The sequence below is a fragment of the Ovis canadensis genome, chromosome 8, assembly GCF_042477335.2.
Source record: "Ovis canadensis isolate MfBH-ARS-UI-01 breed Bighorn chromosome 8, ARS-UI_OviCan_v2, whole genome shotgun sequence".
Lineage (NCBI taxonomy): Eukaryota > Metazoa > Chordata > Mammalia > Artiodactyla > Bovidae > Ovis > Ovis canadensis.
Window position 1 is genome coordinate 65,228,936 of NC_091252.1, and position 26,212 is coordinate 65,255,147.

Below are 26,212 nucleotides of genomic sequence, written 5' to 3' on the forward strand. Positions count from 1 at the left end.
GTACCATTTTTTAAGACTCCACATGTAAGCAATATCATATGTTTGTCTTTGTCTGACTTACTTGACTCAGTATGACAGTTTCTATGGCCATCCATGTCAGTGCCGATGGCATATTTCATGCCTTTTAATTCTATTGTGGGGCTCCCCATGTGCTCAGAGGTATGCTTGATAATGCAGGAGACCTTGGGTTGGGAAGATCCCCTGGAGAAGAAAACGGCAACCCAATCCAGTATTCTTTCTGGAGAATCCCATGGACAGAGGAGTCTGGTGGGCTACAGACCATGGGGTTGGATAAGAGCTGAAGATGATTTAGTGACTACAAAAACAACAGCAAATATTCCATTGTATATATGTACTGTATTTTCTTAGGAGAAAAAATTTCATAGTATAAATTTCAAGTATGTAAAAGGCTATGCAATAGCCTCCAATATATTCTTTGTTTTTCTTATAATGTTAATTTCAGGCATTGAACCAAGAACTTGTCTGGAACAACAGACATTGAAGTAAATTGGATCCTGTCTTCTATGTAACTGCTAAAAGGCACATATATCTTTAATGATGTTATTAGAGTATTAAACTAGATGTCAGGATTGGACTGATCTACAGGCTCTGCAGTTTTTCTTCTCTCACAGTAAGTACCTCCTTGAACTTAGTTCTAGAACTGGTTTAAGTATAAGGGGAGTAAAAGTAATGATCACTCATTCAATAGATTGAAACTCAGCATCATCTCTGTGACCACCAATCTCTCTCTCACCTTTTCATTTCTGAATTCTGGGATTCTGATTGCCACTGTTAGTAGGATGGATGGATTAATTTAAATAACTCACTGTTTTTATATGGGTGCAACATATTTTTTCAAATTCAGTATCTCAGTAACACCTCTGACATGGATATCCATGTAAGAAAATTTGGAATTGTTCTTAACTCTACCCTCTACTTCATATCTTTAATTTAGTTGTTCCTGAAGTTTATATCCTTTTTATCTGAAAAGTTGGTCTCAGCTATCCATCTGCACTCTTTTTCTTCTAGTCAAAGAATTGCATCATCTTTTGTCTGGTCCCTTCATATTGCCTCTTTAGAGATCCATTGCTGTTGGGCTTCCACTTGTAATTTATCTCTCAAACCATTCCCAGAAAAATTGAAGTTAATATGTGAAGTGGCAAAGATTCTTGACCCAGCTGTCAGACCACTTGAGATAAAATTCTAGTTCTACCTTTGCAGCCTGACCTTGGACAAGTTACTTATCCACTCTGTGCCTGTTTCTTATTCTATCAATTGGGGGAGGAAAGAGGAGGGAGGCGAAGGGAGAATAAGAATAAGAACAAAAATAAGAAAAAGGTGAAAATTGAAATGGAGATGAATGTTGAGAGTTCATGTTAGATGCTCTTTCTTGTTTTAATAAACTATAAGAGGAAATTAACTGTTGAGATAAAGGGACAAGAAAATTTCAAGCTTGAGTGGAATGGAAAAGGGGCTTGGAAAACCAGGTAAGACTAGTGGATAGATAACCAATGATAAGTCAAAGTATTAGCATTCTTCAATTAATAACAATTAAACCTCTAATGTTTCATATCCTATATTGAGCAGGATTGAGACCACTATATATGATAAATAACAAAAATCGATAAACTTATATCAGTCTTCTCAAAATATGTGTAAATACTATCTACCTAAAATATAAAAATACTCATAAGCAAAGAAAATACTACATTGAAAAATTGTTGTGAAAGTGTTGCTTTTTACAATATAGTTATTATTAATGTCAGAATGTATTGTTTTGCTATTTAGTTGTCCAGTAAAGAGAAAAGTACCTCTGGCAATATCACTTTCTTTATTGTCTCTGCTGATGTTATCCAGAAAGCAGAATATTGAGTCATTGTCCTAAAGTAGAAAAAAATGTCTGCTGAGGTCTGCTCAGAGGTTTACAATATATTCTAAAGTAAAGTCTAATTTTGTAACTAGGGACTTCTGACCCAATTTCACAATCCTAAGAAATTTTAGGCCCATGGCAAAAGTCTTAATCTAATGAGTTGGGTTTTAAATTCAATCACAATCTTATATTCTTCTTCTTTCATATGACATTTCTTTATCTTTTATCAATTTTCTCCAAAAACTAAGCAATATCATATGTCAAAATTACTATATATTTTTGGACCTGGTGAGAAGTTAATTATGCAGTTTTAAACAGTGTCCATAACAGGTAAGAGCGTGAATTTAGCATTAGATAGACCTGAAATGGAATTTTTTTCCTCTTACTTATTAGCTGTGACTTCAGAGAAGCTATTTAAACTCATTGTACTTTAATTTCCTCTCCAAAATGGAGTAATGTAAGAACAAAATAAACATGTAGAAAGTTCATAACAGCATATGGCAACGATAATAACTTGTTAAATGTTAACAATTTATATTGAATGTTTGCCTTTCTGCTTGTTTGTCTATCATACAATCTTCCTGTGCATAGTGAATTACCCATGTAAAAACCCTTGGGAAGAGAGACAGTCTACTGTCTTATATGGCAAGTATTTATGATGCTTGCATGTCTAGCCTCCTTTGTACTTAGGCTTGGAAACCAAATGCATGTAGCCAGTATTTTCAATTATGAGATAACGATGCAAAGAAACGTACACAGAAGTGAATCATTCTGTAGAAGACCAAGACAACTGGAGCAGCAACACCCCTTGTCTAGGGCAGTGGCAGAGGCCTGACAATGACCTCAAGAATTGCCAGTGGCGTGTTCTCTGTGGCTTTGAATGTTCAGCAGTGACAATAGCACCACAAGAAGTGGTCAGTTTCTAGGGTACGATTTGGCTGCTTCTCTGGATCTGTGGCCTCTGAAGCTGGCTCTCCAGCCCCCTCGGCGTTTCTTTCAAAACATTCTTTTATCTTGAATCAGCCAGTGTCAATGTTTGCTGCTTTCAGTGAAGATCCCTGACTAATACAAAATTAGGACCAGCAATGTCTGCAGTCAACAAGCTTAAGGGAAAATAGGGGATGGGGTGGGAAAAGAGCTCCTGAGCGTATGTATGTTGACAAGTTTGAGATTTGTTACCTGGCCTAAAGGCAGAAAAATTTTAGCAAATATTAAAGGGTAGAACTCTGATAGCCAATGGCATATGATACCTGAGCCACTAATTAAATTATCCCCTGGGGTCATCTGCTATAACTCAAAGCAAAGCTGTGAGGGACCAGTGGCTGTTATAGTCAAGTATGAAGGGCAATTCAGTGAGTATGAGAGATTTTTTTCCTAAATGCATGGATGTCTCAAAAAAAAAAAAAAAAAGAGAGAGAGAGAATGGTTTGCTCAGTTTCAAAATTCTTGACTTAAGGCATAGACTATAAATAAGAGAATCTTTAGGTCTGCGTTAAAAGAAGAAAGAAACTCTATCATCTTTTGTTATTGTTCATTGTTCAGTCACCAAGTCCTGTCTGACTCTTTGTGACCCAAAGAACTGTACCACACCATGCTTCCCTGTCCTTCACTATCTCCCAAAGTTTGCTCACACTAATGCCTTTGAGTTGGTGATGCCACCCAACCATCTCAAGCTCTGTTGTCCCCTTCTCCTCCTGCCCTAAATCTTTCCCAGCATCAGGGTCTTTTCCAGTGAGCCAACTCTTCACATCAGGTGGCCAAACTATTGCAACTTCAGCATCAGTCTTCTAATGAATATTCAGGGTTGATTTCCTTCAGGACTGACTAGTTTGATCTCCTTGCTGTCCAAAGGACTCTCAAGAGTCTTCTACAGCACCACAGTTCATAAGCATCAATTCTTTGGCACTCAGCTTGCTCTGTGGTCCAATTCTCACATCTTTGCAGAGGCAAACAGGGCTGGTTACCATAAAAGGCAGTGGAACTAAGAAATCAGATTGGTCATAAACACAGGTGTTGTGGTGGTGCTTTTGTTGTTGTTTTGAGGTGGCCAATTGACCATGGAATTTCTAGCACTGAAAAAGATGAACAGTTCTTTAAAGCCCTACTTGATTTACTTATACCAACAACTCTGGGTCTGAAGAACAGAGGCCTGATTTGAACTCATAAGACCTGAGTCTATTTACAGGTTCTCAGTCCCTGGATTAAGGGAGGTGAGATCTGCAGAAGGAGGACCTCTTAGTAATAGCACAGTACACAGGATACCATTAACCAGGATGACCGTGCCCTGTGGAAAGGGAAATTCCCACAGGAATCAGGATTGGATGATAGCCTGAATGCACACTGGTTTTAGGGGACTAAGTATGCTGATGAGCCACTGGGAAGAGTTAAGACTTAAGGCAGTTAACTGATAAATAATAGTTCCAACCCATGCATACCTTCCATTAGGCTGAGATAAACCCATCTGTATTCGTTAGGATTATGTATGCCTGCAGATAATAGAAAATCCAACTAGTGTGGTTTAAATAATCAAGCATTCATGTTGCAGTTATCCTAGGAGGTGTGGAGGTGACAGATGTCAGTGAGTGGGACAATTCTATGATATCAGAGGCTATAGCTCTGTTTCCCTTTGACATTCCCTCATGTCAAAGGACAACCCCTACAATTCCTGCCTCTGCATTCATGTTCAAGGCAAGGTCAAAGTAAGGGGGAAAAAAGGCTAATCTTACGCCTATTGCCCTTTTAGGAAACAATTTTCTAAGAAATAACATCAATCTAACACATTCTGTAAAGAGGTGATTTCTAGGATTGTGTTGTATGTGTCCACCCTGACAATAAGAAAGTATAGGACAAACGAAAGGTTTGTTGTGCTGCATCCAGTTGGACTGAGCACCTTGCTCCCCTGAGTTAGAGTTAGAGTGAGGCTGTTAACAAGGATGATGTGGGGAATGGATGTTACCAACCAATAAACTCTGCCTCATCACCGCATATTTATTTTACCACATCTTGAGTGTATGATTGGAATATACATATTTCATAACTAGTAACAGCTTCTATTTACCCACCTGAACCATGAAATATAAGTTACTATGGTAGGGAGGAGAGTCAAATGAAATGCCCTGGAGCTTTCCTTTCCTAGCAAGATATTAACTTGAAACCAATATCTTCTCCCTGGTGGGTATCAGTACCATTATCAAAGACTTGAAAGAACCACAGAAAGCCCAGCAAGTACCATGCTTCGTTTTTAATGTTGGGAGGTCTAAGATACAATGATTTGTCCTGTCCTTTTAAAAGGATGTACCTGCATGTCCCCCAAATTTCACTAATATAGTAGAACCCTGAATTTTTATAGTTCCTTCTCCATTTTGGGAGCTCATTTGTGTTATCAAGACTTCTGATGTAGCTGCCTCCTATTGTTTATGTGGCCCTTTTAGGATGATGTCATTGATATATAGGAAAATAATATGCTGTTCTGTGGTTAGTCCAGATGTTCCAGGTCCCCTCTAGCTATGTTGTGATAGAATGTGTGTGAGAGAACGAACACGGACTGGGGACAAGATTTCAAATGTTTATGCCAAGAGTAAGATCTGTGTCCTTAAATTTTTTTTAGATTTGAAAGCTTGACTAATCACAGTCACCATGCGTGAGTGTGTGTCTGCTGTGCTTAGTTGCTCAGTCATGTTCTACTCTTTGCAACTGTATGGACTCTAGCCCACCAGGCTCCTCTATCCTTGGGGATTCTCTATGCAAGAATACTGGAGTGGGTTGCCATGCCCTCCTCCAGGGGGTCTTCCCAACCCAGGGATCGAACCCAGGTCTCCCACATTGCAGGCCGATTCTTTACCATCTGAGCCACCAGGGAAGCCCATGTGTGTGTGTGTGTGTGTGTGTGTGTGTGTGTGTGATGTACACAAAGACAACCCCAATAATTATTCCTAAATAAAAGCATATTTTATTCTTAATCAAGTTGGTTACTAGGTCAGCCCACAAAAGCTAATTTAGTCCTATTAGACTGTAGAGTATATATAGTATGATAGTATGATGTAGATTTTAGATCCCATGAAGATAGCCATGAAATGCAGTAGAAGAAAGAAGAGATTCCTCCTTTCTTTAGGTCTAAAAACAAAACCAAGACAAAGCAAAATTTCCCATCTTGATTATTGATCCTTTTGTACTTCTACTTCCTTGCCTGAACTTAGGTTGTTAACTTAGTTATTAAAGTGTAACTCTGACCCAACCTTAATACATGATCTAAAGGGATCCATGTTTCAAAACTGTCAATTTTTTTAAAATTAATTTATATTAATATTTATGCCACTGTATTGGCATGCAAAAGTGGGAAAGCATTCAATTCAGGTTGATGAACACCGTGTTGGTAGGCTGCTCCATCTGTATGTCTGCTCCCAAGGTTGGTCCCGCAAAGCTGTTCTGCTTTGTATAGGTCCTTCTTTTCTCCATTTCTAAATACATAGATCCCTTAAAATTTTTTTTAAAGTCCTTCTGGAGATTCCTTTTGTGGCACAAGATTGGCTTCTGAGTCTGCAGACAGTGAGTAAAGGTAAGTGGTTACATTTTGAGATTATTTGTAAATTGAGCTCTAGTAAAACCAAGACCTTAAAATAAACATCATCTTCTCATTAGGCATATATCATCATTAGAGAGTTGTTAGTTTTATTCAGGAATGGATGATGCCCTAGATGTCCAAAAGAGGGGGAAAAAGGGACAAAAATAGAGAACTGTTGAAGGGGCAGGGCTCCAAATCTCTTCCTTCTTCCCTTCAATGGTAACTCCTTCTGCCCAACTCCCTCTGCCCAACTCCCGATTGTATTCAGGTACTTTGATCTGGTTTTACACATTAGTTAACTTCACTGGTTCTCAGGGTTTGATTTTCATTTCATACTTTATTTAAAGAAAGGATTCCATTGCACAGAGATTTTTGGGAAGCACTAGATAAGATGATGTTTCATGTCCATTCCAAATCTGAAATTCAGTGGTTTGATACTTAAAATCTCATCACTTATAACATCCTACAATATTTGAAATATATGAAGTATTTTGTTTGTATTTTCTGATGGATTTGAGAGAAATTAAATAAGATGTTTTTCAAGTTTGATTATAAAAACAAAATTTAAATGTTAATAATAATACACTAAATTTTAGAGCAAACAAGTTTTTTATTTCTTGCAAGGTTTGATATTTTAAAACAGCCTTGAAATTCTATTCTATCATTTCCTAGCACTGTGAACTGGATAATTGTCTTGAACTTTTTATTCTTCAATTTCCTTAATATAAAATCTCCTTAGTAGTTAAGACAAAATGGTTAAGACATTTAAAAACTTTAGGAGGCTTACTGGAATATAGTATGACCACAATATAAATTAGTAGTTATTACTGCTTATGTTGAAAATCAGCTCTGTGTTACTTGTTTGATCACTGAAAATTTGAGTAACTAATTTATTAAACTATTAAAAAAGAAAGAAGGAGTGAAAGAAAGGAAAATTAGGACGTCTAAAATAGTTTGAAGTAGAAACGCAAAAAAGGAGAACAGATGGGCAATATCCAGAAAGAAAATTTTGCTCTGTACTGCCCATCTGCTGCTCTTTGCCTGCATGCTTTGCAAGTAATATAAATTTTCAAACAGCCAAGCAATATAATCCTCAATCTAGTTTAATTTGTGTTTGCACCTCATTGGCTGCTGGCAAAGGAATGGTTAGATTCAGATTTGATGATAAAGCCACATAGTCCTCATGTTTATCCCATGAGAGGCAAAGCTGTAAAAAGATTAAAATTAGTAGGAAGCAATTATTCTCCTTATTAATCAATTCTAGACACATTTGGCAGCTTTTCTCTGGCAGCAGAGATACCATTCAAATAAAGGTGGTAGAAACTGTTTTAACAGTGTTATTTTAATTGAAAGTTTCAAGCTCTCTTTAGTAGCATAACCTTCTTTGCCCAAGAAAGTGTTAAGATTAGTGTTTCTCATTTGAAAATTACATAATTTTCTAAAAGCACCATTATCATTCATTCTTTTATTAATTTAAACTATGCTTATTCATAGTAAGAATAAATAGATGTTTGTTTGATTCAGAAATTAGAGAATAATGCAATTTCCTCCTAATGGGAAAAAGTTGGTATTATTTTGTCTTCTTTTCACTCCAGGTCAGTTTTCAGATGACAATTTTTTTAAAGGTAGTACTAAAATAAATTTCTTTATTTAGTAAGAAGTTACAAGTTTTTATAGAAATAAAGATGGTAAGGGATTAAGTCTATAGTCTAGATAAAATGACCATTTTAGTCTAGACCAAATGATCATTTTTTCATATAATCAGTCAAGCACTTAAAGATGAATTTTAAAAAGAGTGATTTTTATTTACTTTTAATACAGAAGAGGAAAGTATACTGAAGGCCTTTTTCCTCCCTTCTCTTGGATGATTCTTGGTACCTATAGGGATAGGTATAGTCTAATGCAGTCAACAACAATTCCAAACTTTCAGGGTCTTACAACAGTAAATATTGATGTCTTACACTGCATGTCACTCTAAAACCCAGGCTGATGTTCCTAGCTTACTTGGAGCATTGCTAGTCCTCATGACAGAGTGGAGGAGAAGCATAATGAAGCACAGAATGACAAATATCACATTTTCCCACTTCACCGGCCAAAACAAGTCACACGGCAAGCCTGAGTTCAACACAGTGGGGAGGTGTAATCTCACTGATAGGGTCAATATATTTTTCAGTACTTGTCACAAATAAGCAAAAAGAGTTATTGACAAATTTCTTGTAGACCTTTAAGGCAGGTTAAAAATGTGTAAGAAGAGGAAAATTTTAATTTTGAGTCGGTCATTTCTCTAGAGTGGAAGGGGTGAAAGTGAGTGAAGTCGCTCAGTCATGTCCGACTCTTTGCAACCCCATGGACGGTAGCCTACCAGGCTCCACGGTCCATGGGATTTTCCAGGCAAGAGTACTGGAGTAGGGTGCCAAATGAGAAGTGAGAAAGTTAAAATTGATCTTTCATCGTGAATATCTCTTCTAGCCTTTCCCAAATTACTCTTGAGTGTTTTGAGACTATGTGTCCTGACAAGAACAGAGTGTTAGAATTTTGTAAGGGCATTTTGCTCAGTGATTTAAAATTAAGAGAGTCTGTCAAATCATTTTCTTTCTGAATACCTCTTTTGATGTGTTCTTTTAGTGGAAAATTTCTGTAGTACTACACTAGTTATAATGAATCTACGAGTACTTTGTTATTCTTCATATGTTCCTTTTTATAATTTTTGCCTTCATGTAGATCATGGAAATATTTTGTTCTCAGTTAAACTATGATACAATGTGGGGCAAATAGGTTGGTAAGACATTGATCCTAAAGAACATTATTAGACATTAACATATAAATTTAAAGCCTATTTTTTCTCCTCAGAGGAGTGCTGATTCAAGGATCATTCTGTATTAAAACTCTGTAAGTCAAGGTTAATGATGCATTTTATATTTCATATAAGATTTTCAAGTTTATCTGCTAGAGAAGTTACATTAAAAAATCTGAAAGGAACAAATTTCCTCTAAAATAGTAGAAACTTTTATAGTATGCTTTATAATTTATATTCATAACTGTGAGTTAATTATTCTTTGAAATATTTCATCTCTTCTCTTAAGAAGAGAGATGGTAATTACACATTTAAATCTCCGCTTTTTCTCCTAGTCTCTGTGAGAAGGCGTGGGCCTTCCTTTTACTTGCCTTCTTCTCCAGTGAGAGATGTGGTTTGACATTCCTGTTCTCTGTCTCCTCATTCTCTCTTCTTCATGGGAGGTGGAGTGAACTATCTCGTTGATAAACTGGTGAGTGGGATTCAAGCATGTGAAGCTTAGGCCTTCTGCTCTTGATGTTTACCTGCTCAGGTTCTCAGCCCCATAACAAAGTTTTATTTGGGTGGGCTCCATGGGGGTGCTTGTAATTCCTCAGAGCTGACTGTCAGTAGGTACATAAGTATCTAACTGCCTCTGAGTGGGGGCTTGAGAATTTGCAGCTACACAATTAAGCTACATTCTCCAACAGTACTGTTGTATTATGTTATACTGATTTCCCACTACTCCTCTGCCTGACTTCCTTGTATAACTTTGAATTGATTCTGAGTTTAGGCAAGGAAAAGCTTGCTGTTCTTCAAACCCTAACCATCTATGCCTCTTTTAACCACTCCACACCTTGCTCACTTCTGTGGATTAATGGCTCTACAATACCATGTTATTCTATCCAACTTTTCTGTTCCTCTTTGCCAGATTGAACTGGAAGATCTGAGGATGGAGTTGGCACCTACATTTTCAGAAAAACACATGTTTTTTATGTGCTCCTAATTTAAGGAGATATTGACTTATTTCAGCTGTATCTGTTGTATATATTTTAAAGTTTGTGCTTATATTCTCATTTTATTTATGATTTTGAGATAAACATGAAATTTACTAAGGTTAGTTGTCCTTTTTCATCTTTTGTTCATTTCTATCCTTTTCTCTCCTAAGAGCTAAGAATTTTCTTGTAGACTTCTAGTATTTGAATTTAAAGTAGGTTATTTAAGATCACTACAAAATTATCCATGAATATATGCATTTTGTTTTTAACAAGCTTTAAATCATATAGAAACATATTTACTAAAACTTGAAAATTCCCCACTAATAAAATTTTCATCCTTACATATAACCATTGAGAATAATCTGGTACTAGTAGATACAGTTTTATATTCCTGATTTTAATGTAAAAAATACATATTGCTTAGAGACATTGTAAACAATGTATCTTGGTGAAATTTCCATGCCTCATTTTGATAATGATATGGGATTCTATAGAAAAGACAGATCATAATTTATCTAACCATTCCCAAATGGAAAGACTAGGGTTCCAATCATGTACCATTGCAATCACTCCTGCTCACTTGTGCAAGAATACGCTTTCTTCTTAATGCTATGTATGAGAACCTAAAAAACCACATGTTCCTCAAAATAGTACAATTAAAATACCAGAACATAACATAGAGTTGTGGCAGACTATTCAGTACCTCTGCATGTTTGAAACTAGAGCACCACAAAACCAAATTGATACTTAGGGAGATCATGTGGATGGTCTGGGCAAGAGAGCTTTTTGTGCCTGGTGGTTGCACAGTGAAGATTAAAAATGTGCAAAATCACTAAATAATAATATCGATAAGTGTAGGGCTGGTGGTGCTGAAAGCATACAGATTAAGTGGAGCTGTAAACTGGGTGTATGCCACAAAGGCAGCAATACAAATTGCCAAAGATGAAAGCGACAGGAGGCTGAGGGTGAGCCATCATGGGGGAGGCCTGGGCTCAAGCACTTACTTTACTTTCTAAAATAAAGCTGATTGGAGTCCTGAGACTACTGCATCAACCCAGCTAAGGGCTTTTCCCTTTTCTGCTTAAGGTTTTATTTTTCTCTTGCTTTCTCTGCTTCCTTTGCCTGGAAAAATAATGTGTAAATCTACACAGCTTCTGTGTTTCGCATCTTCTCCCTTATGAATCAAATAGGAGTAATTCACATTAGAGAAACAAGGGCTGAGGTAAACAGACTGTGTTTGTGAAACATACATTTCTGCAAGTGGAATAATTGGGCCAAAGGCAATGTATGCTTCACATGTGTGGATCCTGTCAAACTGTTCCTCAAAAGAATAATAAGATTCATGAACACAGAATATGAGAAAGTCTGTTTTGCTAGGATTATTTTTACCAGCACTAAGTTGAATTAACCTTAAAATTTTGTGATCAATTTATTTCACTTTAAAGTGGAAAAATATTTTACTGTTTACATTTAGATTTCTGAGATAACTGGTTGAACAATTTTTATATTTTTAAAAAACTGAACCTTCTTATGAGTTATTTGTTGATGTTCTTTGCCTACTTTTATATTGGATTGTTTACTTTCTTGTCAGTGGTTCATAGAAACTTAAAAAAAAAGTACATAAACCAAGTACTCATGAATGGTTTGAAAACAATTTCTCACAGTCTTTGAAGAAGAAGCATGTGGCTTCTTACATTTTTATGAGTTCAAGTAATTTTTCTCTTGTGGTTCTGAGCTTTGTGATTTGTTTAGAAAGAACTTTCAAGCCCCATATTATCTATATAATCTCTGATATTTTTGTTTATACTTTTAAGTGATTTTGTTTTGTTGTAATTTGAATTCATATGGTATTTATTTTTATGAAAGCTATGCAATCATAATCTAATTTAATTTTTTTTTCTCAACTGATAATCAGTTCTGGGTGCTATCCTTTGTCTGTTCATGTACATTTATAAATCTAAAAATAAACTTAAATTGATCTGTTTCCCTATTGCTAAAATGTTCTGTGGTTCTTTTTTTCCTCCAGTTTCCAAAAGTTTTATTGGTAAACTAGCTTTAGAGAAGAATGGTCAATCCTAATGCATCTAAGTAAGAAGAGCTGTATCCAGGGACACATTAAGTGGTACCCAAGGAGGCTGCTGCTTTGTCCACCTCTTTTTCATGGATCCAGTCATAAGCACAAGACATGTCATCAACCAGTTCTTCCAGCTGAAACCATAGGCTGGTTTCTTTTTCAGGACTTTCTACTGAATTACTACCACAAATGATGTTCCTGCCAACTTGAGTGCAGAGGTCCCGAGAATGGTGCCCAACTTAGAGTCTGCTGGGTTGTCTCCCCAAATATCAGCCTTCCCTGACTTAACCATATCCAGGCCCTTCCAGACCGTGGCCACAACTGATCTTGAGTCCATGCACTTCTCTAGCCCTGGGAAGAATGAGCAGTCTTTCAAGGCAACATATTGCTGCTCAAAGTGTTCATCAGAGACCTGAAGGAACATCATGGCCACAATATAGAATCCTTCTTGCTCAAAGACCTTGATGATCTTGCCCATAAGGCCTCAGTGCATACCATCTGATGGCAATGAAGGTGCTCTGGATGTCAGCTAAGGTCCAAGAAGCTAGTGGAATGTGGATGACTCCTGTTCTGCTGTGCCAGAGCTGAACCTGGAGACTATCTTTAAATTAAAATTTTGTTTTGACTAATTGTAACATTTCTTTTTTCCCCTAAAAGAACTTCAGAGTGACAAAGACACTCTCCTTGACCAAACTGTAGTCAGGTGTTTCTGAGGTCTTTTCTGGACTGTGCCTCAACCTTGGGCTTTAGTCACCATCCTTGTAGAGTCATGTTTTAAGCAAGAATCTTCCTGAATCCTTTGTCACTTGTTTCACTTGCTATTATTTTCTCCTATTCTGAGGGTTGTCTTTTCATCTTATAGTTTCCTGTGCTGTGCAAAAGCTTTTAAGTTTAATCAGGTCCCACTTGTTTACTTGTTTTTATTTCCATTACTCTAGGAGGTGGGTCATTGAGGATCCTGCTTTGATTTATGTCATTGAGTATTCTGCCTATGTTTTCCTCTAAGAATTTTATACTTTCTTACATTTTGGTCTTACATTTTGGTCTTTAATCCATTTTCAGTTTACATTTGGGAATGGTGTTAGGGAGTATTCTAATTTCATTCTTTTGCATGTAGCTGTCCAGTTTTTTCAGAACCATTTATTGAAGAAGCTATCTTTGCCCCATTGTATATTCTTGCCTCCTTTGTCAAAAATAAGGTATCCACAAGTGCATGGATTTATTTCTGGGCTTTCTATCTTGTTTAATTCGTCTATATTTCTGTTTTGGTGCCAGTACCATACTGTCTTGATGACGGTAGCTTTGTAGTATAATCTGAAGTCAGGAAGGTTGATTCCTCCAGGTCCATTCTTCTTTATCATGACTGCTTTGGCTATTCGGGATCTTTTGTCTTTCCATATGAACTGTGAAACTTTTTGTTATAGTTCTTTGAAAAATGTCACTGATAATTTGATAGGGATTGCATTGAATCTGTGGATTACATTTGTTAGTATAGTCATTTTCACAATATTGATTCTTCCTACACAGGAACATGGAATATCTCTCCATCTGTTTATGTCATCTTTGATTTCTTTCATCAGTGTCTTGTAATTTTCTGTACAGTTCTGTACAGTTCTTTACAGTTCTTTTGTCTCCTTCAGTTCAGTTCAGTCGCTCAGTCGTGTCTGACTCTTTGCGACCCCATGAATCACAGCATGCCAGACCTCCCTGTCCATCACCAACTCCTGGAGTTCACTCAAACTCATGTCCATCGAGTCAGTGATGCCATCCAGCCATCTTATCCTCTGGACTGATCTTCCTTAGAATGGACTAGTTGGATCTCCTTGCAGTCCAAAGGACTCTCAAGAGTATTATCCAACACCACAGTTCAAAAGCATCAATTCTTTGGTGCTCAGCTTTCTTCACAGTCCAACTCTCACATCCATACATGACCACTGGAAAAACCATAGCCTTGACTAGATGGACCTTTGTTGGCAAAGTAATGTCTCTGCTTTTGAATATACTATCTAGGTTGGTCATAACTTTCCTTCCAAGGAGTAAGTGTCTGTTAATTTCATGGCTGCAGTCACCATCTGCAGTGATTTTGGAGCCCCCCCAAAATAAAGTCTGACACTGTTTACACTGTTTCCCTATCTATTTCCCATAAGTGATGGGACCAGATGCCATGATCTTCATTTTCTGAACGTTGAGCTTTAAGCCAACTTTTCCACTCTCCTCTTTCACTTTCATCAAGAGGCTTTTGAGCTCCTCTTCACTTTCTGCCATAAGGGTGGTGTCATCTGCATATCTGAGGTTATTGATATTTCCAACAGCAATCTTGATTCCAGCTTGTGCTTCTTGCAGCCCAGCGTTTCTCATGATGTACTCTGTATATAAGTTAAATAAGCAGGGTGACAATATACTCCTTTTCCTATTTGGAACCAGTCTGTTCCACATCTAATTCTAACTGTTGCTTCCTGACTGCATATAGGTTTCTTAAGAGGCAGGTCAGGTGGTCTGGTATTCCCATCTCTCTCAGAATTCCCTGCAGTATATTGTGATCCACACAGTCAAAGGCTTTGGCATAGTCAATAAAGCAGAAATAGATGTTTTTCTGGAACTTTCTTACTTTTTCGATGATCCATCAGATGTTGGCAATTTGATCTCTGGTTCCTCTGCCTTTTCTAAAACCAGCTTGAACAATTGGAAGTTCATGGTTCATGTACTGCTGAAGCCTGGATTGGAGAATTTTGAGCATTATTTTACTAGCATGTGAGATGAGTGCAATTGTGTGGTAGTTTGAGCATTCTTTGGCATTGCCTTTCTTTGGAATTGGAATGAAAACTGACCTTTTCCAGTCCCTAGGTAAGTTTATTCTGAGATATTTAATTCTTTTTGTTGCAATGGTGAATGGGATTGATTGCTTCATTTTTTTTTCCTGATTTTTCATTGTTAGTATATAGAAATGTAAGTGATTTCTGTGTATTGATATTGTATCTTGCAACTTTGGTAAATTCACTGATTAGCTCTAGTAATTTTCTGATACTATCTTTGGGCTTTTCTATGTACAGTATCATGTCATCTGCAAACGGTGAGAGTTTTACTTCTTTTCCAATCTGGATTCCTTTTATTTCTTTTTCTTCTCTGACTGCTGTAGCTAGTACTTCCAGGACTGTTGAATAATAGTGGGAAAAGTGGGCACCTTTGTCTTATTCCTGATCTTAGGGGGAATGCTTTTAGTTTTTCACCATTGAGAATAATGTTTGCTGTAGGCTTGTCCTATACGGCCTTTACTATGTTGAAGTAAGTTCATTCTATGCCCATTTTTTGAAGAGTTTTATTCATAAATGTGTGCTGAATTTTGTCAAAGGCTTTTTCTGCATCTATTGAGATTATCATATGGATTTTATCTTTCAACTTATTAATATGGTGTATCACATTGATAAATTTGCGAATATTAAAGAATCCTTGCATCCCTGGAATAAACCCAACTTGATCATGGTGTATGAGCTTTTTGATGAGTTGCTGAATTCTGTTTGCTAAAATTTTGTTGAGGATTTTTGCATCTATGTTCATCAGTAACAACTGGCCTGTAGTTTTCTTTTTTTGTGTTGTCTTTGTCTGGTTTGGGTATCAGGGTGATGGTGGCCTCATAGAATGAATTTGGAAGTGTTCCTTCCTCTGCAAATTTTTGAAAAAGTTTTAGAAGGATAGGAATTAGCTCTTCTCTAAATGCTTGATAGAATTCCATGAAGCCATCTGGTCCTGGGCTTTTGTTTTTTGAGAGATTTTTGATCACGGCTTCAATTTCAGTGCTTGTAATAGAGTTATTCATAATTTCTATTTCTTCCTGGTTCAGTCTTAGAAGATTGACTTTTCTAAGAATCTGTCCATTTCTTTCATGTTATCCATGTTATTGCCATTAGTTGCTCATAATAGACTCTTTTAATCCTTTGTATTTCTGCATTGTCTGTTGTAACCTCTCCTTTTTCATTTCTAATTTTGTTGACTTGATTCTTCTTTTTTTCTTGGTGAGTCTGGCTAAAGGTTTGTCAAATTATCTTCTCAAAGAACCAGCTTTTAGTTTTATTAATCTTTACTACTGTTTATTTCATTTCTTTTTCATTTATTTCTGCTCTGATCTTTATGATTTCTTTCCTTCTACTAATCTTGGGGTGTTTTTGTTCTTCTCTTTCCAGTTGTTTTAGCTGTAAAGTTAGGTTGTTCAATGTTTTTCTTGCTTCTTGAGGTAGGGTTGTATTGCTATAAACTCCCCTCTTAGAACTGCTTTTGCTGCATCCCATAGGTTTTGAGTTGTTGTGTTTTCATTGCCATTTGTTTCTAGAAATTTTTTAATTTCCCTTTTGATTTCTTCAGTAACCTGTTGTTTATTTAGAAACGTATTGTTTAATCTCCATGTGTTTGTGTTTTACATTTTTTTCTTGTAATTGATATCTAGTCTCATAGCTTTGTGGTCGGAGAAGATGCTTGATACGATTTCAATTTTCTTAAATTTACTGAGGTTTGTTTTGTGACCCAAGATGGGGTCTATCCTGGAGAACTTTCCATGTGCACTTGAGAAGAATGTGTATTCTCCTGCATGTGGATGGAATGTCCTGAAGATATCAATGAGATCTCATCTAATGTATCATTTAAGACTTGTGTTTCCTTATTAATTTTCTCTTTTGATGATCTGTCCATTGGTGTGAGTGGGGTGTTAAAGTCTTCTACTATTATTGTGTTACTGTTAATTTCTCCTTTTATGTCTATTACTTTTTGTCTTATGTATTGAGGTGTTCCTATGTTGGGTGCCAAGATATTTACAATTGTTGTGTCTTCCTCTTGGATAATTATGTAGTATCCTTTCTTATCTCTTGTAATATTCTTTAATTTTGTCTGATATGAGGATTGCCACTCCAGCTTTCTCTTGCTTCCCATTTGCATGGAATATATTTTTCCATCCTCTCACTTTCAGTGTATATGTTTCTTTAGGTCTGAAGTGGGTTTCTTGTAGACAGCATGTATATGGGTCTTGTTTTTGGATCTATTCAGTCAGTGTCTTTCAGTTGGAGCATTTAATCCATTTACAGTTAAAGTATTTATTGATATATATGTTCCTATTGCCATTTTCTTAATTGTTTGGGGTTGATTTTGTAGATCTTTTTTTCTTCTCTTGTATTTCTTGACTATATAAGTCCCTTTAACATTTGTTGTATACCTGGTTTGATGGTACTGAATCCGCTTAACTTTTGCTTGTCTGAAAAGCTTTTTATTTCTCCATCAATTTTGAATGAGATCCTTTCTGAGTACAATAATCTTGGTTGTAGATTTTTCCCTTTCAGTACTTTAAATATATCTTGCCTTTCCTTTCTGACCTTCAGAGTTTCTGCTGAAAGATCAGCTGTTAAACGAATGGGGTTTCCCTTGTATGTTACTTGTTGCTTTTCCCTTGCTGCTTTTAATATTTTTTTCTTTGTGTTTAGTCTTTGCCAGTTTGATTAGTATGTGTCTTGGTGTGTTTCTCCTTAGGTTTATCCTGTATAGGACTTTTTGTGCCTCTTGGACCTGATTGACTGTTTCCTTTTCCATGTTGGGGAAAGTTTCAACTATAGTCTCTTCTAGAATTATCTCATATCCTTTCTTTTTCTCTTCTTCTTCTGGGACCCCTATAATTTGAATGTTGGTACATTTGATATGGTTCCAGAGGTCTCTGAGACAGTCCTCAGTTCTTTTCATTCTTTTTACTTTATTCTACTCTTCAGAAGTTATTTCCACCATTTTATCTTTCAGCTCACTGAATCATTCTTCTGTTTCAGATATCCACTATTGATTCCTTCTAGAGTATTTTAATTTCAGTAATTGTGTTGTTTATCTCTGTATGTTTATTCTTTAATTCTTCTAGGTCTTTGTTAATTGATTATTGTATTTTCTCCCTTTTGTTTTCAAGGTTTTTGATCATCTTTACTATCATTATTCTGAATTATTTTTCAGGTAGTTTGCCTATTTCCTCGTCATTTATTTGGACTTCTGTGTTTCTAGTTTGTTCCTTCATTTGTATAGTATTTCTCTGCCTTTTCATTTCTTAAAAAAGACTTATTGTGTTTGAGGTCTTCTTTTCCCAGGCTTCAAGGCTGAATTCTCTCTTTCTTTTGGTTTCTGCTCTCGTAAGGTTGGTCCAGTGGTTTGTATAAGCTTCATATAGGGTGAGATTTGAGCTGAGTTGTTTTTTTCCCCCTCTGATGGACAAGGCTGAGTGAGTTGGTAATCCTGCTGATTTTTGAGTTTGTATTTTCGTTTTGTTTGTTGTTTAAATGAGGCATCCTGCACAGGGTGCTACTGGTGGTTGGGTGATGCCAGGTCTTATATTCAAGTGGTTTCCTTTGTGTGAGTTCTCACTATTTGATACTCCCTATGGTTAGTTCTCTGGTAGTCTATGGTCTTGGAGTCAGTGCTCCCACTCCAAAGGCTCAGGGCTTGATCTCTTCATCTAGGACTGATGAGATGAAAACAACCTTTTTATTTTGCAGACCTCCTGTTGTAGTTATTTCCAAAATCTGGTCGACTACATCTTCAGTTTCTCTGCATCCGGCATGCCTCAGGAGCCACGGTTCCTCTATATTGGCAGGGATATCACTTTAATTGCTTTATTTCTTGGCCTTCCCAAAGTATGAATCTAGAGTGTTTTGCTGTAATTTTTTTCTGACAAAATTATATAAAAACACAATATGAAGTAATTTGCTTCATGTCTGACTTTTGCAACAGGGTTCTAAAGCAGGGAGTTTTTGCTAAAATATGCAAGCTCTGTTTGCTAAACGTTTTGATTTTAAAACAATATTGTTTAAAGCATTTTTCTTGTTCCCTTGCTTCATTTTCTTTTCTTTAATTGTTAATTGGACTGATCAAATGGTCTGCTCTGTGACTTGTGTAGTTCCCAGAGTCACTTTTATTGATTTCATGGCATTCTATATTTTTTATGACTTTCATTTTTACAGTATAATTAACTTGCACTGTATTTTTATTGTATTATTTGAAGTAATACCTGATAATAAGAGACTGACAAATAATGCAGTATGACATGTAGGAATATATAATTCACTTAGGCTTAGGAACTAATAGTTAAGCTATTCAAATAGGCCACTTTAATACCATAATTAATAATTACTTTATTTTTCCCTATCTAACCTCACAACTGTGTGGACTCAGAACATTTCTACTCAGATAGTCATCACATCCTATTATCATGCGAATGTTGTGTGTTTTTTGGAAATTTCCTTTTTTGGGTAAGTTATATATTGGATATTTTTCCATGTCAGGACCTATGGATATACTTTATTCTTTTACCTGGTATGTATGCTTCAGAGGTTTATCTAGTCTTCTGTTGGTAAAAATTTGTGAAACTTATTTTTCAATAATATAATGAGTATCTTGTATACCCTTTTTAGTGATATGAGAATATTTCTCTAGAATAGCTATTCAGTAGACTTGCTGGGTTGAGATGATAGGTATTTTACATTTTAATGTATTTTATAAGTATGTGCTTTTCAATGCATTGGCCAATTATATACTTCCCTGTACAGTATATGAACACCCCATTATCATGTTTGTCCAATCTGTGAATGTTTCAACGTTTCTTTTTTTTCAACCTGATGGATAAAAACTGACATTTCATGTTTTATTTTGTTTTTTTTTTCCCTGCTAACCAACAAGGTTGAGTGCTTTTTTGTATATATATTGCTATTGTTTCAATTTTTGTGAATAGTCTTCATGTATATTTTGCCCACTTTTCTGTTGAATTGTTTGCCTTTTTCCTGTTGAATTTATAAGGCTATTTAATATATTCTAAGCACTAAACTCTAATATCTTATATATTACACATATTTTCTACTTGACTTTTGCTTGTCTGTTCATTTTATTTATTTTAATGTTGCTCTGTTTATGAATTTTGAATTTTAAAAAGTTATCTTCCCTATTTTTGACTGTATTTCCTTCTAATGCTTTTTTAAATTTTAGTTTTAACAGTTTTAAAAGCTAGCTTCTTAATCTACTGGAAATTTGAGTTTTTGAGAAGTGTGAAGCAAGGAAATCCTGTGGGCTCTACATTTAAAATATACCCAAACCTGTCACTGCTTTCTACCAAGCTACTCCTCTGGTTCAAAACACCATCACAAGTTCTGGATTTCTGCTTCCCTGATTGTCTTATGTATACACTTGCTTCTGAGAGGCTATTTTCAACACAACCAGCAGAGACATCTTTTCAAACAGCAGGATAGCAATAGCTGCCCTTTTTACTAAGAGTGAAACCAGTGTTCTTAAGGTTAAAATGATCTGGCCTTATCTCCTCCTATGTGTCAATGAGGGTAGACCTCTTTGTCTACCCCTGCTTCTGCCCCTCACCATCTTTCACTGTGCCTTGGATTCAGTTTATACACCACCTCAGGCCTGCTCACCTGCCCTGCTTTCAACTTACAGTAGTGACTTGCTGTGTCTCACTGGCCTAGAGCCAGGTTGCTGCTGTGGCAGCTGCTTCTGCTTTAGGCTGACATTCCTACTGTGCCTACTGCCCCTGATACCCCTTTAATACCTGGCTGCAACTTCCTCTTACTTCCTGTTTCTATGTTCCACGTTGCCACTGATTTTCAAGATATGGGTTGCAGCTCTCCATTTCACTAAGCACCACACATGTGCAGCTTGGAAGTGTAAGGGGCTAATTCATAAAAGATGGAAGTTTGACTGAAGGGGGATGGGAGTGAGTGGATAAATTCTCTCTTCTCCCTCCTTTTAAAGGCAGAATAGCTTTATGTGATCTTTCTAAAGATGTCTTACATGACCCAGGCATCAGTTTACATAAAGCTGTATCCCAATCCATAACACTGTGCCTTATTTTGTCCTATCTCATCGCCTACTAGGGCTTCACTGGTGGTTTAGATGGTAAAGAATCTGCCTCCAGTGTGGGAGACCCGGGTTTGATCCCTGAGTTAGGAAGATCCCCTGGAGAAGGGCATCTTCTGGAGAAGGGCAACCTGCTCCAGTATTCTTGCCTAGATAAACCCCATGGACAGAGGTGCCTGGTGGGTTATAGTCCATGGGGTTGCAGAGTCAGAGACAACTGAGTGACTAACACACACACACGCGCGCACACACACACACACACACACGCACACACACACACATCTCTACTCTATTCCATTTTCCCAGTGTTCATGCTTCCCTAGGATTGTATTTCCCAATAAAATGTTAGGAAAAATTTGTTTCCTTCAGAGCCTGCTTTCTAGTGGAACACTTAGTGTAAATATTTATTCTGAATTATTTTGTATGCTTATATTTGTTTCTAGGCTAGCTATGTCTTCTAGTTATTCCCTTCATACCCTTTCCTCAACGTCATAGAGAAATCTGTTCCCTTGAATATGTGAACTGTTCATGGGAGGACTGTGAAATATGATAAAAGAACTAAAAATAACCAACTGGGCATCTCCAATAGCAGTTACCTCAACAGTTCTAACTCACATCTGACAGTATTTCCTATCTTAGTATTAACACTGCCAGATAGCCAGTTGCTTCAACCTGAAACTTTAGAATAATCCTTAAATCCCCATATCCGGTTTGTTAACAAGTTTTTTTAATGCACTTGCTCAAACATCTCCAAAATATTTTCTCTTCTCCCTAATGACCTTGCATTCATTAGAGTTCTGTGCTCTGTCAGATGTCAGCTTAAGTGTCACCTACTCAGAGCGGCTCTCCTGACACCCTATTTAAAGAGCCTTCACTTTGTAGTTGTGTTGTACCCTGTTTAATTCCTTCACAGTGTTATAACAAATCGTTAATAACTCATTTAAACCTTTTTAACTAATTTATCATTTGTTTCTTCATTGGAATGTAAGTGCTATGTTTCCTGTAGTAGCCACAGTGTCTATTCTAGTCATAGCAGAGTCTCTATAAAGAGTGGATAACTGAAGAATACAATAGTTTCTTATTAGGGTCATTTGCTTCCACTTTCCTTACTCAGCTGTTCTAATCAACCCTCTACACTAATAGAATTGTTTATCTAAAACAGAGATCTGATCATGTTACTTCCCAATTTAAAATCTTTATTTTCATAAGTACAAGATAGACATCAATTTCTTCAGCCTATAAAAAGAAGCAAAAGTGGATTAAAGACCTAAATGCAAGATTGGATACTATAAAACAGGGGAAAACATAACACAGAATACTCTTTGACATATATCACAGCAGTTTGTTTGGATCCGTCTCCTAGAATAATGGAAATAAAACCAAAAAATAATCAAATGGGATTTAATTAGATTTAAAAGCTTTTGTACAGCACAGGAAACCATCAGCAATACAAAAAGACAACATACTAAATGGGAGAAAATATCTACAAATGCCATGACCAATCAGGTATTAATATCTAACATATATAAACAGCTTGTAAAACTCAAAATCAAAAAGAAAAAAAAAACCTGATTAAAAAATAGAAGAACTGACATTTTTTCCAAAGAGGAAATGCTGGTGACCAACAGGCATGGGAAATAAAGAAGATGCTCAACAGCACTAGTCATCAGGGAGATGCAAATGAAAATCAAAATGAGATATTACCACACACCTATAAGGATGGCTATCATCAAAAAGACCACAAATTGCAAATATTTAAAAGTATCCTTGGAAGAAAATTTATGACCAACCACATATTGAAAAGCAGAGATATTACTTTGCCAACAAAGGTCTGTCTAGTCAAGGCTATGGTTTTTCCAGTGGTCATGTATGGATGTGAGAGTTGGCCTATGAAGAAGGCTGAGCACCGAAGAATTGATGTTTTTGAACAGTGGTGTTGGAGAAGACTCTTGAGAGTCCTTTGGACTACAAGGAGATCCAACCAGTCCATTCTAAAGGAGATCAGTCCTGGGATTTCTTTGGAAGGAATGATGCTAAAGCTGAAACTCCAGTACTTTGGCCACCTCATGCAAAGAGTTGACTTATTGGAAAAGATTCTGATGCTGGGAGGGATTGGGGGCAGGAGGAAGGGGAGACGACAGGATGAGATGGCTGGATGGCATCACCGACTCGATGGACCTGAGTTTGAGTGAACCCCGGAAGTTGGTGATGGACAGGGAGGCCTGGCATGCTGTGATTCATGGGGTCACAAAGAATTGGACATGACTGAGCGACTGAACTGAAGTGAACTGATATGTGTGTGAAGAGAAGGGAACCCTTGTATGTTGTTGCAGGGAATGTAAATTGGTACAACCATTGTGGAAAACAGTATGGAGGCTTCTCAAAAAACTAAAACTATATTTTTAAAAAATTTTATTTATTTATTTTGGCTGTGCAGGGTCTTCACGGCTACACAAGCTTTTCTCTAGTTGCAGCGAGCTGGCGCTACTCTTCATTGCAGTGAGTGGGGTTCTCATTGTGGCGGCTTCTCTTGTTGTGGTACACAGGTTCTAGAGTGTGGGCTTCAGTAGTTGCATCCTGTGGGCTCAGTAGTTGCAGTTCCACGGCTCAAGGGCACAGGCTCAGTAGTTGTGGTGCTTGGGCTTTTGCTCCAAAGCATGTAGGATCTTCCTGGACCAAGGGTCAAACCCATGTCTCTTGCATTGGCAGGCAGATTGTTTACCTCTGAACCACCAGGGAAGCCCTAGAACTACTTTCAATCTACTTTAAATGAGGTTTTAAGTAGAATCGAATGTACAGTACTAGGTCAAAATATTATAATTCATATTTGGTCTCAAATGATTCATTGAAAAAACCTGATCCTCCATAGTTTTGGAATTTAAAAAGCCCATGAGTTTGTCTAGATTATATTTATCCTTTCTCCATAGATATTTTTGACAAGCTTTTCATAGATTTAAAAAATTTTTTTTCTATTTTTAATGTTTCTTTTATTTGCTATTTTTAAATTCCAATTTTTTTCATATTTCAGAATCTTAACAATTAAACAGTATCATTTTCTAGATAGAGCTATAGAAATTACACAAAAAAATTGTATTTTGTGATTAGTCTGTGGGGTTAATTTCTCTTATGCCATTCTTTCTTCTGCAGATTACATGTTTATGTGTTGCAATTACTAAAAATTTACATTTTAATATATTTTTCTTCAAAAATAATCTTAAAAGCATACATAATTGACATTAAGCTTCTGTATTGGCCATGTAACTGACTTAGTTTTCTGTATTGTATTGGTCCTATAATATTTCAGAAACTTTTTTATTACTGCATTTATTTCCATGCAGGTTTAGAAAATTAATTTTATTTATTTATTCTTGGCTGTGTGGGGTCCTTGCTGCTGCACAGGCTTTTCTCCAGTTGCAGAGAGTGGTGGCCACTCTCTGGTTGTGGTGCGTAGGCTTCTTATTACAGTGGCCTTCTCATTGCTGAGTACTTGTGACTCCCAGGCATAATTGTGCACATGGGCCCAGTTGCCCCAAGGTAAGTGGGATCTCTGGGATCAGGGATTGAACCCGGTGTCTCCTGTGTTGGCAGGTAGACTCATTACCACTGAGTCACCAGGGAAGCCCCTATTTCCATCCAGTTTAATGGCATGATTTAATTAATTCCTCCTAAGTAAAATATAAAATAGTATTTCTAAGTTTTTCTGTTTTCAGAGTGTTTTAACAATTTTGTCTTGAATTATACTTTGTTCCTTTCGGATCTATGCTGTTCTAACATACATTTTTCTTTTTAAGTTAGTCTTTTAAATTACATTGACCTTTGAACAATGTGGGAGTGAGGGCTTCAACCCTCTCTATTCAGTTTTAAAAATCCATGTATACCTTATAACTAACCCTCCATGCTGATGTTTTCTTTACATACATGTTTCCTCCATATCAGCAGTCTGCATTCTCAGATTCAACTAGCCGTGGGTCGTGCAGCACCAGAATATTTAGTATTTTTAAAAATCCATGTACAATCGGACCCATACCTGGGTCAGACTTGTATTGTTCAAGGATCATCTGTATATAGATAAAACACACTTTTTCAAAAAAAAGTTTCCTACCTTATAAATCAACTCTTTAATTTTCTGACCTTTAATACTACTTTGTAGGATAAAATGTTCCCACATTCATTGCCAATAACATATTTAGTGATTAATGATTTAGAGAATACATTTTGAAAGTCCTTAGCTTATTAATAAGTAGTGCTATGACTTCCCCATTATTTATAAAATGGATAAATTCAATAAATAATCTGACATAATTTTATAGATTTGTAAGAAATGTTAACTTTCTTAGCTGAAATTACTTTCCCAATTATTTTCTTGATCTTCTCCTGTTTTCTTAAAGTAGAGTTTGTGAGAAACTATTAATTATAGTTTGAAAAAATTTTAAACGCTGTGAGCCAATTCAAAGATAATATTATCAAATATGAAGAAGTAATAGACTAGGCTGAGGCTGTGATCCTCAAAATTGTTCTGCTCATTGCATTTCTTAAGTTATTGGGATGGATTATGATTACTTGTATTGAATATCTAGTCTTTTTTTAAAAAAAATTTAAAAACTGTAACTTTGAGACATTTACTCCTAGACATGAGGAACTAATAGGTGCTGAATTTCCTATATATAAACAACTAGGGAAAAATATGAACAACTGGGGAAAATGGAAACATGCTATTTTAAGACACTAATGTCTTAAGAAAGAAGAAACACACTAGTTGGTGCCAGTGATTGAACCAGCTTTCTGCTGGAGACAGTTTATGAACTGTAGGTCAGGCAGAGAAAACCCTAGCAAAGCACAGCAGTCCACTGAGTTGCAAGATAAATATCAGTTGGGGAGGCAACTTAAATTTGCAAAGCAGAGTACTGGCGAAGAATGATTTTGAGGTATAAACCTCCAGGAATCTATTTCTGGGTCCATTTTTATTTTTGACTGAATATCAAGTTTCTCCAGGAAATTTGAAATTCTATGAAACCACATGAAGAGTTACATGGAAGAATTCTGATATGGAGGAACCGTGTATGTAAAT

The 26,212-nt window shown here is 36.4% G+C and overlaps 1 pseudogene; it reads right to left on the reverse strand.

Annotated features, from left to right (window-relative positions):
* Positions 1-12,317: 12,317 nt before the first annotated feature.
* LOC138445147 (putative nucleoside diphosphate kinase) lies at positions 12,318-13,033 on the reverse strand (annotated as a pseudogene).
* Between the last annotated feature and the right edge of the window lie 13,179 nt (positions 13,034-26,212).